The sequence below is a fragment of the Stegodyphus dumicola genome, chromosome 2, assembly GCF_044657685.1.
Source record: "Stegodyphus dumicola isolate Sdum_Otavi_A_Nest chromosome 2, ASM4465768v1".
In the NCBI taxonomy this organism is placed as follows: domain Eukaryota; kingdom Metazoa; phylum Arthropoda; class Arachnida; order Araneae; family Eresidae; genus Stegodyphus; species Stegodyphus dumicola.
The window spans coordinates 63,679,617-63,694,532 of record NC_140769.1 but is presented as its reverse complement, the minus strand read 5'-3'; the positions used below and the strand labels follow the sequence as shown (position 1 = coordinate 63,694,532).

The 14,916-nt window shown below is 33.4% G+C and overlaps 1 protein-coding gene across 6 annotated transcripts in view; it reads left to right on the top strand.

Annotated features, from left to right (window-relative positions):
• The first annotated feature begins 3,147 nt into the window (after nucleotides 1–3,147).
• The window catches only part of LOC118206113 (putative inorganic phosphate cotransporter), a 161,926-nt gene continuing 150,157 nt past the window's right edge, over nucleotides 3,148–14,916 (top strand). For 2 of the 6 annotated variants that reach the window (XM_085810710.1, XM_085810711.1), the window contains exon 1: nucleotides 3,162–3,297. The gene's annotated coding sequence lies outside the window, so the exon portion shown is untranslated. Of the gene's footprint in view, nucleotides 3,298–14,916 lie in introns of all 6 variants that reach the window. The other 4 variants (XM_085810712.1, XM_085810719.1, XM_085810718.1 and 1 more) reach the window with 4 other exon arrangements.

Below are 14,916 nucleotides of genomic sequence, written 5' to 3'. Positions count from 1 at the left end.
AAACAAAAGTTATATTATGATAAAAAAGAAGAAATTTTGATCTAAAACTAGAAGATAAAGTCCTTACATTTATTTAAGCGTGTCTTGCTGCTTTAAGCGTGTCTTCCTAGACCGGTGTCTTGCGCCCCACTAGAAGAAGTGTCCAAATTTTACCCTTGATTTGAGGGCCCGTAACATAATTGAACGTATTTGTATGTCGGTCTTATATTTAAAAGGAGACAGAGCAGGCAGTATCACAGCCAATGTGGATCAAGTCAAGAAATACTATGATTGTAAACATAATGCCTATTTTTAAAGATATTTTAAAGGAAGCCCCAAACACAGGTGAACGGCCTTCAACTTCGAAAAGGGTTTTGCTAGGAACAAAAAGGAAAGAATGCATAGTGGTGAAGCCGGAAGCAAAGAAACGTCAACATGATGAGTCAAGACGTATTAACAAACGAAAACTGAATCAGCGCAGGAGAAGAGCAAGTCACTGAGAAAGGAAGGCGAAACAAGACCGTGTACAAGGTCTACCAACCGGCGAACGGGGAGAGAAAAGCAATTAAGACATCAGAATTCAGGAATCTAGCCATTAAGGAAAGAGGGCAAAGACAAGACGCCAATGCAAGTTCCACAACGGAAACATCGAAAAAAAGAGGAATATTTCAAGAGTAAGAAACTACTGAGAATCTAAAGAGCTCCGACGACTGACCAGCCAAGAGTTTACCGGCCAGACCAAGGAACTTCTTTGGCCACAGCTCGCAAGCGTTCAGCGCCAAAAGAAGGTGGTAAGTGAAAGTTTTGGTTTGTTTTATTTAATTATGGCAAAGCACACTAGGGCTATCTGCGAAAGGGGAGGGATGTCTTCGTGGAGGACTTTCTAAAGGAAACTGACTCGTATACGCGTTACACATGGGGAAAACCACGAAAACGCCTATGCAGTCAGCCCGTTCGCGGGATTCGAACCTCGGACCCAACTACCAGTGTTCAGCGACTTTACCGCTCGGCCGCTGCTGGGCCTGGTGTAAGTGAAAGGAGAACAGGTGTGAAACGCAAGCAGCCGGCGACGGGGAGCAATGGAAACGGCCAGCCATGGCAGAGAATCATGGTCCAACAAATGAGCCAAGTCCCGTCTTGGGAAGAAATTCTAAAGGAAAGGATATCTGAATTCGCCAAACAAAAGATAAGCCAAAATTATTCTATTTAAGTTTATTTTAAAGCTAGTACGAAGTTGTTGGTTGAAAATATTTATTTCAGTTTTGCTTCGTTAGAGGACAATGTTTATTTAATGAAGCAAGAAATTTTTTTTTTTTTTTTTTTTTTTTTTTTTTATTAAGCAAATTGCTTAAAAGTTTATATTAAGGAAACAGCTTTATGTTGTATCAATCAAGAAACTTTAGCAAATAATCATCGCTAATTTAGAACGAAATGTCAACTTTAGTCGTAGAAACTATTTTATGAAATATTTGTATGTTTTCAAGAAACAACTTCTATACTCAAAAACTTTAGAATATTGTTGCATATAATTAAATTGAGTTTGTTTTCAGCTAAGAAAGAAATTATTTATGTAAAAATGTTTGAATTGTTAAACACTTAAAGTATTCTTCTTTGCTTGAAAAATGTGCTTTGAATGAAAGAGTAGCATAAATTAGTTGTGAATTTTACTAAGATAAAGTCAAATAAATTTAGAATGAATGTGAAGTAAATATTGGGCTTTCCAGCAACACTAAGCTAATTTTCACTAGCGTTAGCACCTCAGGCCGAGAACTGGTTGTAGGGTGTTTCTCTCAGGTCTGGGTGGACTTATTTTAACTAGTAGATGTGACATAGTTGGTAGTGTTGTACGCATTCTACATAAAGCACCATGCTGGAGAGCGAGGAGGGTGTCTTAATTTGGGTAGAAAGAATGAAATGAGTAAATGCAACCCCATTAAAAAGAACTTGAAGGAATTTTTAAAGTTTCAAGAAATTACACTTATTTAAAAAAAACTGACGAAAAGATAGATAAATAATTAAAAACTTTTGTTATAAAATTAGATTAAAGGTGTTAAAATAATTGAAACTTACATTATTTGCATTACTGAAATGCAAACTTTCCGCTAAGTTTGTAATGCTTATTAGTATGATTGAAATCGAAAGATGATTTAATGCAACAAAAGGTAATTAACCAAGAGCTTATGCTAAATAACCTATTACTTCTAAAATATTCATTTAATTGCCAAATAATCAGACTAAATATCCAACGGCTAACCTTTCAAGATAACGAGGAGAGATGAGTGTCATTCTGCTTCCTTTTCTCAAGTTCAAATTTTTCTGACAAATTTTATAACTAAGAAAAAGGCTATTGAACATTAAATCCCTACTAATCAGTGGACATTTCGCTGAAACTAATATTTTCTTTGATTTATGCGAAAGTTTAAAAACTTCTGATAAAAGGATTTATAATTGTTATGTATAAAATTTTTTCTCTAGGTTATGCGCCTGCAGATGCTTCAGAAACAATGCTTTTTTTAAAACAAAGGGAAGTATGCAGTGTTTATGAAACAAAAATATGAAAAGAAAAGCCAAAAACAGGGCTGGAGGCAACCAAAGACATCATCAGAGTTATAAACAAAATTTCGAAACATCGAATATCTGTAAACAGCTTGACACTTGTGAACTGAGATAGCGTGTCAGATTATTAGACATTTTACTTGTGCAGATAACTGGAATTGTTTCTGTCATTATAAAGCACTTTTCAATATAGAATTGTTTATTAGATATCAAATGCTTCACTTTTTACAAATCTTTAGTTAAAACTTTTAACATATTAAAAAAAAAAAAAATATTGATAAAAATATCCGCTTCATATAGTAATATTAATAATTTTCATAAAATTCGATAAAAATTAAGTACCGGTCATTCCATATACAGTTCATTCATTTCTTGACGACTTGAATATGGAAAAACATAGAAAAAAGCGAATAAAATCAGTTTTGTTGAAACTAATTATATTGTACAGCTTTGAACTTTTTCACAGTGATAGCTAAGATCACGTGTCAGATTTTGAAAAATTTGTCACTTCATTGTTTTATTATATTTGCCGTCATTTTCAACAGCGATCAAGCAAGAGGGAAAACAACAGTCGGATGGGATGAAAATTCTTTTCTTCTCAAGGACGAAATCAGATACATGTCAGCAAACCTCCCCACCTCTCCCGCAATGGATAAAGGTCTTCAGAAGCGAGGCAATCTGCCCCGCGCGCCGCTTCATTTATGTTTTGACTACCGCCAGTGTAGAACTAAGTACTGTATTCTCAGTTGAAATATATGCAAAGTAAGTCATATTTGAAAATTTGCTCATTCTTTCCTAATACATTAAAAAAAAAAAACTTGCTAAAATAAGATGCTTTAGTAGTGTGGGTTTGAGTTGCGCATTTGGGAGTTCTACTAGTGTTATCAGTTTTGTATACTTAGAAATTTTATGAAAAATGTGATAGTTCAAACAATGGCAAAAGAACCGCTTTGCGTAGAAATGTCAAAGAAAATGGGAAAAAAAGTTTGGATGTGTCAACACGAATTCATGAAGTATATGTAGTCAATAGGTTGTTTTGTTATTTATTGCCGTAAAAAATATTTTCTGTTTCTATATCTAGTATGACTATAATATTTATCGCAATAAGAAATCAGAGATGCAGATGTAGACTGACGGACATTTTGTTTTAGAAACAGAAAACATAAACTTGGGTATTTATAAACACTGTCCAGTGCTGTTAAGTATGTTTTCACTTCCTTAAGTTTCTAAAATTGTTATTGTAAAGTTTAAGGTATCTAGTAAATACACGGACTATGCGTAATAAACTTAAATTGGCAAATTTCATATTTAATGATTATTTACTTTTTGAGTTAAAATTTTTTTCAGTTAATATTAAAATAAATAATTTATTATAATGAAATTTTACATAATTTAATTCCTGCAATTCACAGGATTATATTTCCTAAAATTCAATTCTTTCGACAGATTTTGTCATGTTTTGTAAATTTAAAGAAAAATTTGTAAATCGAAAACATCATTTTAATACACATGCAATTTTATCAGCTTTTAATAACTTTCTACTGGCAAATCTTTTTTTATTGTGTTTGTGTCATTGTGTTATTCTGATATGAAAACTTTTTTGACAATCGGAGTTTGTGGTTCTCCAGCATCATGCTAACAATCTGTGCAATGCGTAATCGGGAGGTCTGGAGTTCGAATCCCAGCCAGAGCATTGCGGATTTCTTCGATTTTCTTCCTTGGAAAATTTTTAAAAAGACTACAAGTGGTACCCCAACTAGAAGGTAGTGGACGATAATTCGTCACCATCAGGGTTTGGCGACTGGGTCTCTTCATCTTAAGTCGCTCTAGGGGGCAGTGGATAAGGTATTCTTTCTTTCTTTTTCGTGTTGCCTTCTTGGTATAAATGGAAGTACTTCCAGCGCGTATACAGTAAGTCCGGAGTTCGAATCAAAAGTGAGAAAAGCGCACTGCACATTTCTCACTTTTGCTGCATCGATAAAGATAATAACTTTACAACTTTTCTCCATCAAAATTCGGAGCTTCCCCTTTCTCACGGATGTAATTCAGTGTCATCCCCTGTGATGCACTCTGGGCAATGCTGTATATAACGAAACTCTAAGTGAACGATGTGTTCAGCACAGTAGGGAACACGAATGCACTGCAAGCACAGGGCTCGGATGTTGAGCCAAAAAATTTTGTAAGTTCCTTAAGTATTTCAAAATTTTCATTATAGTTGTACTCAGATTAGATGAAATAATACAATGGCTGTGGATTCATGCAATGGCTGCGATGTGTTCATTGATAATAACGCATTGATTATAATTTCACTCATCATAATTTATAAGTCTTCGAAACTCTTTCATGTGGCTGACTTATTCAGACCACGAATTTCGCACTTTAAGAAATTGTACAATATTAGAAAAACTCCTAACGTTCGGCGCATGGTATGTTAATTCTTGCAATATTTCAAACTTTTTTTACAATGTAGAATAATCTTAAAATTGCGCAATAAATAAAATGAAAATAGTATTGTAAAATTGCCCAGTGAAATGAAATACCGCGTTTTCTCATTTTAAATCGGAAATCTAGAAATTTCTAGTCATAGAGAAAGACATATCCTCAATCCTGCATGGTGGTTTGTCTTCTTGCCTTAAATACTTGGCCTAGTTGTGAATACAAATTATTTTGAAGGAAAGTTGTTTTTTCCAGAAATGACGCTAGTGATAAAGCAGAATACTTACTTTGCTTGATACATATTCTAAGTTCTAAAGGAATGTATTTGGCTCCAGTGACATCCGAACCGAGCTTTGGGTGAAAGTAGATGATTTGACATCTTCTGATTACGTTGTTTTACTAGCCGAAATATAATTTAAGATATATAGTTTATATTTCCGTTCCAAAAATATTCTAGAAATAAATTTCTAACAAAGAGTTTGCGTGTTCTTTTAATATCTGGATTTGTGGATGGAATGTAGATTTCTAATCTGCATAAATTTGTGAAAGTAATATATTATAAGTCACAAATTACGATTTAGAAGCGAAAAAAAGGCAGATTATTCATTGTTGTTTGGATGTTTAATTTCCTTTCTTGAACTTACTGTTATAACATTCATTGTAATGTAAACATGCAGTCACAAAGCATTCTTTATTACATCACTTACCTGTACTGTATATCTGGGTGTAATTAATTTTTAAATGGCCCTGATTTTTATGAGCAAATCATGATTTGTAAAATTGATGAAGAAAAAGAATAAATTAAGAAAAATAATATTAAAATATTAAAATAATATACTGTATAATAAAACTTTGTGCATTCATAATGTATGAGTATTAAATCTAAAATAACTACACGAGGAAAAATGGAGATATTTAGAATAAAACGTACACTGATGCATTAAATATAGCTGAGTATTTAAGGACAAATGTAGTAATAGCAATATAAGAAAATACAAAATTATAAAATTATTGAAAAATACTGCGTACTGACAGCTGTTTAATCGCAAGCACTTGAATGGAAAGAAGAAAAACACCAGTAATAAGGATTTGTGAGTATTAGTCTAGTAATACAAAATTGAGCAATTTGCTTTCAAATGAGTTATATACACAAGAGTCAATGTTTAGTAATTGCTCATGAACTCACTAAAATTTCATGCCCACTATACTTGTTAAAAAAGCATGAAATTAAATTTAAAGAGGTATTCAAAAGTTCATACTAAGGAAGTTATGTAACATACTAGGGATATAAGAGCTTAGATCCATGGACCTTATAAGAAATAGCCTAACCCAAATGGCTTTTCTCCCTCTTCTGACGCATTCCCGGCTGTCACCTTGATCACATCCGGAGGAGTAGGGACGACTTGCAGAAACTTACAATGGTTGGCTATTGCACAAGGTATAATTGTCAAGAAAAAGTTAATTGTAGCGCCTCATTTCACAAATTAGAATTTTTAGATATTTTTATTTTTGAAACTGAGATAAATTTTTAAAAATTTAGCATATTTATCAAGCATAATTAACGTTCCAAATAATTATAAAGCTGTTGCATGCTTTCAGGCCTAGCTATTTTTTTAGCTTTTCCTATGCTGTAAGGAAATTTGTAACTACTTCTTTTAGAAAATAATATTTTAAATCTGAACTAATAGAAAATTTCAAACAAGCAGTTTTCTCTTGCAATTTTTATGCTTTTTATTGGTGTAAATAAGTAAAAAATACTAAAATACCTAAAAATGAATTTTTTAGGTATTTTAGTTTTTTTTTTTTTTTTTTTTTTTTTTTGAAGTATTATTGAAGTTTTTGCTTAAAATTTTAAGTTGTGCTGCTTTTTTAAGATTATAGGCGAATATTATAGCATATTTTATATAAAGGAGTTTTATTTCAATTATATTTCACAATACATCATAGTGATAAACACTTTTAACACCTTAATAATTTTTATATTCTAATATCAAAATTGTAAACTGTAATAATTGATTGTGCTTCAAAATACATCATAGTGATAAACACTTTTAACACCTTGGTAATTTTTATACATTTATTCTAATGTCAAAATTGTAAACTGTAATAATTGATTGTGCTAACATTTTATAGTGATTATTTTTTTAATTTAATTCTAATTCTGCATAAGATTTTTTTTTATTTACTGTGAATTTAATTTATTAGCCCAAAGGGGTGTTAGTCGAGAAAGGCTATTAGTTTCGAAACGGCATTTTGCTCTGTTTCATTATAAATGTCCGTTTCATTTTGCAATTTGTTGCCACCAAATATTATCGCCTTGTGTTATATTTAAAGAAATTTAATAATAAATAATCTGCATGAATACATGTATGTTTCTCGTATTGTGAAAAAACGACGGTATTTAGAGCCATCAAATTTTGAACAACGTAATCCTCCATCCGAACAGCCGAATTTCGAATTTGTTTTAATCCATTTCATATTTTGTAAAACTTTAATGAATTGCTGATTAGGAAACTCAACGAGTTCAAAGCGAGCAATGGCAACACTGTGCGGAAAATAACATTTTTATCTCCAGCGCGGAAATTCTAAAGATATGCTGTTTTCAAATATTTTATGATACTGCTGTTGAATTTAATTTTGTGTTGTTTACGTGCAAAGAACATGATATTCAATAAATAGAGGTAACACACAAAGCGTTAAAAAACGACCCTTTGGGCCTGGCATAAAATCTGAGTGCTTCCAGATTTTATTTATTTATTTATTTTCATTACAATGAAAAAAGTTTATGCTCCGAATTTTATGAATTATTAAAATAAATAATCATCATATGATGTTAATAATTAATAATCATATGATCAAATAAATGATCGTCTTGTAATGTTATAATAATTTTATAAACCATTGCCTGAAAATGCTCATAAAATTTAAAAATATATATATCAGACCTTGTTTAATTTTACTTTATTTGTTTCAAAGCTTCATGTACTATCAATCTTATTTAATTTTACGTTATTTGCAGGCAAAATTAAGTTCATAAATTTTGTGCGTAGAGTTTTAACCGTTTTACCAAAGTAAAGATGTTTGTACACGAATTACGCGTGAAAAAGATGCGCGAAATACACTAAAAAGTGCTTTAATGATATATATTAAATCCTATTTGGAAAAAAACTGTAGCTTTTATAATCTCATCACTATACAACGTATCACATTTAATAATTAAAAAGAGTTATGTGATACAAACGCCATAGGTTTCAGTGTTAAAGTAAACTAGATCGTCCCTACTCTTTCTTGCCGACATGTCGGTGACGCACGCCCCGCCCACTGGGTTAGTCTATCTCTGATAAGGTCCATGCTTAGATCAGGTTTCGACTGGATAAATATAGCTCTTGAAAAGCTAGACTTTAGATCAGGTGCCGACTGAATAAATAAAGCCATTGAAACGCTAAACCTTATTTCAGGTGCGACTGAATAAATAAAGCCATTGAAAAAAAAAAAAAAAAAAAAAAAACTAAAATTTGAACAATTTTTATAAATAACAAATATTATACTTGCTAAATATCCTAGACTAACTTGCCTTTTCATTTTCTATGCAAATCATAAATTCAAACTCAGTACTAGATAAATAATGATGAAAATTGGTAATCTTGTATAAATAGTATAAAAATCTATTTTAAAAGATGTTTTCAAAATTCACCATCTGTCAATATGGATTAAATTACACTACTTGACATTGAAATTGTAACACCAAGAAGGAGTGGCCCGAAAATTATGCATATTTCAGGCACATCACCGAGTTATGTGAATGATGTGAAAAGCGCACGTTGAAAAAGATATAAGGGAAGGAACCTGCAGAATATACAGTTTTTGTGCCGTTATTTCTGCTAGGCAAATGATCATAGAAAATTTGTTCTTGTTCCAGAGGATGCGTGTAATAGCAGAGAATGGCAGACCGTCATCAACGGAGGTAGTTCCAACAGATAGACGATTTTACGAGAGGTATGATAATCGGACTGAAAAAAAGGTATGTTGGCCCTTACGGTAAATTTCAGCTGACACACACCTGGACCTGTCCATAGTGCACCGGCTGTGGCGATGATGGTTAAAACAAAGAAATGTGGCAAGCTGGAGAGGTGTCGGTGCAGCCAGAGTAATGTCAGCACGCATGGATTGACCATTGACTATCATAAACGTCATCGTCTGCAGTGGTGCCGGGCTCTAGCGATGTGGAAGACGGAATGGCACAAGGTCGTCATCTTAGATGAGTCAACCTTCTGTTTTCTCCAATAACAGTCGCCGTACGAGTGTGGCGTCGTTCAGAGAATAGGCCAGTGCCCTTTATCAGAAGTATAATGCCCGACCAGCCAATGCTCGCATAAGCCAAAGTGGTGTCCGAGATGTACAGATGCTTCCCTGTGTACTGTTCTTTCCTGATCTCTCACCAATCCAACACATTTGGGATGTAATTGGATGCCATTTGCAGACGTTGCCATTGGTGTCTGTGGCAAATGGTTTACAGCGAATGGAGAGCCATTCCTCAGGACGCCATCCCTAGTCCTATTGACTCTGTACCTAGAAGTGCTACTTCGTGCATCGCCGTTTAGTGTATCCTAATACCTTAGATCGGAAGCCTGAACAGTGGTGCCAAACCTACTGAGCGACACTGTTCTCGATCTTATTTCGAAATAAAAATTACTTATTGTTCGTTGCTGCCTCTCTGTGGCTGCCGAATTTCATCAATTTCTGGCCACCCCTTCTTGGTCTCGCATTTTCAAAGTCGGGTAGTGTATGTAAGCTGTATGCGAGAAATAGAACTGCAGTACATTAAAGAATGTAAATGCGATCTCTACACATACCTAATAAAGGAGAAAACTAGAATTTCTGTTTATCACATTATACCAATAAATAATGGGCATTATAAAACATTTACAATCATTAAAAAGAAATAAATGTATAATCAAGACACAATAACACGCCGAATAAATACTAATTCAGAAGTCAAACAGCAAAAATCAGCGTTATATTTACAAAATTTTCACAGGACTAGTTTCGATGGTTTTACCGAACCACCATCCTCAGCTGCAAAACCGAAATTGAACAAGATAGGAAATAATAATTAGATAAGATAAGAAAGCCTGGACAAGAATAAGCAAGTGGCGCCATCTGCTGGTGAAATCAGAACTAAAACATAATTTCTTTAAAGGCCGAAGGCAAATTTGGATTGGAATTAGGATCGTTAACTAGAGCAGAAAGATTTTTATGAATGTGAAATGCCTCTAGAAAATCCAGTTCTCCAATGGAAGATGTTTTTTGAATAATTTTGGCAACAGAAAAATTTAAAGTGTGATTTTCGGACCAACAATGTTGAGCAACAGAAGACTTCTGTGTTTCCTTTTTTCTAACATATGCTTCATGTTCCTTGACGCGAAATTTTAAGGCTCTCTTAGTTTGGCCAATGTAAATTAAACCACACTGGCAAGGAATCCTATAAATACCCCAGGAATTCATATCCGGAATGGGGTCCTTGAGTATGGAACTCGGAATTATATTGATGGGAGAATAAACAACCCGAAAGTTAAATTTCTCCAAAATATGTGCAACTTTATAGCTAATTGACGGAAAGAAGGGAATGACAACAGAATTTTTATAATCTCCTAAAACAAGAGTGTGCTTTTTAGTGTGTTGAGATGAGAATTTTTTAACTGATTGATTAATGATGTTGGGTGAAAAGTCCCTGTCAATAGCTATTGCTTTTAAATAATTTAGTTCTTTCTCGAGGGCTAGTTTGGAAGAGCAAACTTGAAGAGCGCGAAAACATAGGAATGAAATGAAGCTAACTTTTGTTTAGTCGGATGACATGATTTAAAGTGTGGTGGAAGGCAAACCAATGAAGGTTTACGGTAAACCGTAGTACTGAAGTTGGATGTATTACGTGTGACCAGAATGTCGAGAAACGGAAGAGAATTGCAAGTCTCAAGTTCAAAAGTGAACTGAATAGCAGGATCAATAGAATTCATTGTTGAAAGAACTTTATTTAAATCATATTTATTACCTTCAAACAGGGTAAAAGTATCGTCTACGTAGCGGAACCATGCCGGGAAGTTTAAAGTTTCAAACAATTTTGATTCATAATAATGCATGTAGATATCAGCCAGGATGGGACTGAGGGGGCTTCCCATGGCTAATCCCTCAGTTTGCTTGTAATATTTATTTTGGAAAACAAAATGTGTTTGTTTCAAACAGAGTTGAGTGAGAGAAATTAGCTCATCAATTTCGCTGCAAGGGAAATGAAATTCGCGAAGTCTGGTTTCTGGACATCTTAATGCACCCTCCATTGGGACATTGGTGAATAATGATTTTACATCAAAAGAAACCATGAGTAAATTACTAAGAGAAATGTTTTTAAAATTTTTTACAAACTCTATTGAATTTTTTATGGTATAAATGTTATTGTCTAATAGAGTTGAAAATCTAGAAACTAAATATTTAGCTAATGGGTACGAGGCAGTACCTAAATTTGATACAATAGGGCGGAAAGGAATACCACTTTTATGAATTTTGGGAAGAGCATAAAATCTGGCACAATTCGTAACAGATGGGATAAGCGAATGTTTAAAGTTGCTTGAAATGATTTGCGAAGATTTGATCGCAGTTTTTATTTTTGACAAGTCCGAAGGTGAAGGATCTTTAGGGATCGGATTATATGGTCCTTCGTTTAAGAATTTAGTGACACCATCGATGCAAGTGTTCTTATCCATGACGACCATCTGCACCCTTTTGTCGGCCTTTGAAATGATAATATACGGGTTAGAATGAATTTCGCGCATTGTAGCTCTTTCTCTCGCAGTTAGATTTGGTTTCAAAGGTTTATTATTGAATTTCACATTATGAGCGATAAGACTTTTTCAGTTTTGCAACTGAGGATGGTGGTTCGGTAAAACCATCGAAACTAGTCCTGTGAAAAGTTTGTAAATGTAACGCTGATTTTTGTTGTTTGACTTCTGAATTAGTAAAGAAATGTATATGTTAAATCAAATGACACTTAATTCGGAAAGGATTATTTTCATGAGTTAATTCATACCTCAGGCCCTATTTATGAGTATAAAAATGACGCGTCTTCTTTCTGACCGGTCTTCGAACGCAGTTTTTCAGCATCTTCACAAGAGTCAGAATCTTCATTCGTTTTCACAGGGTTTAAAATTGCATTCTTAAAGTAATGAAAAGCATAATGTTTAAATGGGTCAAATTCTCTCTCGAATAAATTAAGCGTGTAGGCTGTTTAGCGCAATACACTCTGGGAAATTAAGAATTCGTGTAAGTCTGTTTGTCATATTGCCTTCAACGAGAAACCTAAACAGCAGAATATTTCGGTCTACGTGTATATATTAGAATATGCTATTTTAACTTTTACAAATAAATACCACGGTTTATGGGCACTGTCTACAGTGCCCATAAACATCTTGAAGCGGCCTTTACTTTTGATATAGACTTTGGTAGACCTATAGTTTGAATTATAAAAATGTTTTAAATAAAGAAATACTCATGACATTTTAAAATTTAAACAAGTAAGATGTGGACACCAGATGACTTCTTTGTACCGCCTATTAATTTATACACATTTGCTGCTGCATTTCATTTAAACTTATGAACATCCAATTCTACTTATCTAAATGAATCGATCTCTCGATGCAAATTGAAAATGACATCAAAAATTGCAAATTTTGAAATTAAATATAACGGTCAATTTTTGTTTTACCATTGTTAAACTTCTAATAGTTTTATTTTTTATAACGACTATAAAGCTTTCCCGAATATAAGTACAGAAACAGGGAGACAGCATAAAAAGTTAGATTTCGTTATTTGTCGAAAATTAATTTTTTAAAATTTTGTTATTTGTCGAAAATTAATTTTTTTTAAGTTTCGTTATTTGTCGAAAATTACTTTTTTAAAAAATTTCACTTTCCGAAAACATAATAATTTCGTCATTTAAAACACTTATGTAATTGAAAGTATATGATTACGGCCAGCGAGTAGGGGTGGTACGTAGCAAGGTCAAGGTTAGTGGGCACCAAAAATGTTATGGTGTTTTTGAATTTTTACCTTCTAATTTTCCTACGTTACCAAAAGGTACCCTACTAATTGACCATAACACCAGAAGACTCTTACCACAGAAAAATACTAGTAACAGTAAAGTTGAGAATTTTGCGTTGTGTTTATTCCGGATTAACCCCAAAATCCATTTGAGTAAAGACTGGTAAAAATCATGAGCACACTAAATAAATTAACCATTGATTGATCTAGAAAAAAAATTTATTTATTTAACTCTTATTGCAATTTTTATATATATATATATTATCCATTACTTGGAAAATCAAAATATATTCAACAAATTTTGTACTATTGTTTTACAAATCAAACTGTTACTGAGTAATTATTTGCTTAACATTAGTCTTTAGAATCTCTATTATAGTTACTTTTGCAATCATGTAAACATACCAAAAATAAACTATAAATTATTGAACAGTACCCTCCCCGGGGAGAAAAAAAAATATAAATTTTAACAAGGTACACCTTCCACTTCACACAGAATAATCAATACAGAAGAAATATTATTGCACTCAATACCATCCAACAAAAATAAAATAGTTATTGCACATAATAATTTTCATTTTTTTTTCATTTGTTTATTAAAGTAGTGTTTAACCGGATAAATGTTAAGTAATTACGCTATTACGATCCTACCAAAAAAGTTAATCCCTGAGAGTAGCAGAGAGGCTCAAACAAAGATATTACAAATCAATCCTCACCAAGCAGGCACTCCAAAGTTGAATTACATAATTACAAGAACTTATTTTTCCTTTACAATTAAGTTAAGTTACTATAATAAAAAAAAATTAAATCCTTAGTCAATTTAATACTTTACATAATCGACACACAAAAAATGATTTCTATAGAGTTAGGTTAACTTGGTCTACTACAAAAAAAAATTTAATGCTCAACTCAACAATTAATTCAATCATTTAACTGCCGAACTCATTATCCTTTATCTAACCGGGAAAGAAAACATAAAAAATAAACTTATCTGAGGTAAGCAGTTGCTGAGTAGCAGGCAAAATCTAACTATACGAAACAAAATTGTCCCTTGAAGTTCAGGAGTAAAGCCGGCAGCAAGTTGCAGGAAATGAGTTCGTCGATTATATGGAGGTTATCACGGGAGCCGAGGAGGTTTTCTATTTGATACAGGATGAACAAGGAAGATCCCATCTTTAATGAAGTTTGAAATACAGTCCAGGACTTGGAGACGACAGCTGTCAGCAAGGAAAAAAAATTCAGCTCAGGAATCAGTCGGTAGAAAAGGCGATTCCGACTTCTAAGTTCAAAGAAGAAGCGGGTGTTGGAAGAAGCCAGAAGCAAATGAAGTATTTCTATGGTAGAGAACTAGGTAGAGACATCTTTCTAGACGACGATTTTCAGCATTAAATTTCTTGAGAACTTAAATGTAAACGCATACACCCAAAAAAAAATGATGAAGCAACGAAGGATTAGGTGGGGATAAAGATACCCGTAAACCAGGGACCGCGCTCAAGGCCCGTAACATTATCGGCTATGAAAATCATTTTCTCGGCAGAATCTGCTGCCGTTGCGCGCAGCACAGAAAGGAATTCAAAAGAAAGCAGAAGACGTGTCAAAAGTGTGCTCGTCCCCCAAAACAACCCGTTAAAAGGGAGGACGCCGGACTGCCAAGTTGGCACAACCCACTCTTCGCCAAAAGTTAAAATAGTTGCAACAACAGTATTCCCTCATGTTATCAAACTCGCCAAATCCACTACTTTGAAACCTGAACGGAAATTCTATGTCGCCAAACCCTCGCCAAATACACACCACCTGTGGCAGGGGGAAATTAGGAATTTCAACAACCCTGCAAGGGGTCCCAACGAAAGAACGCTG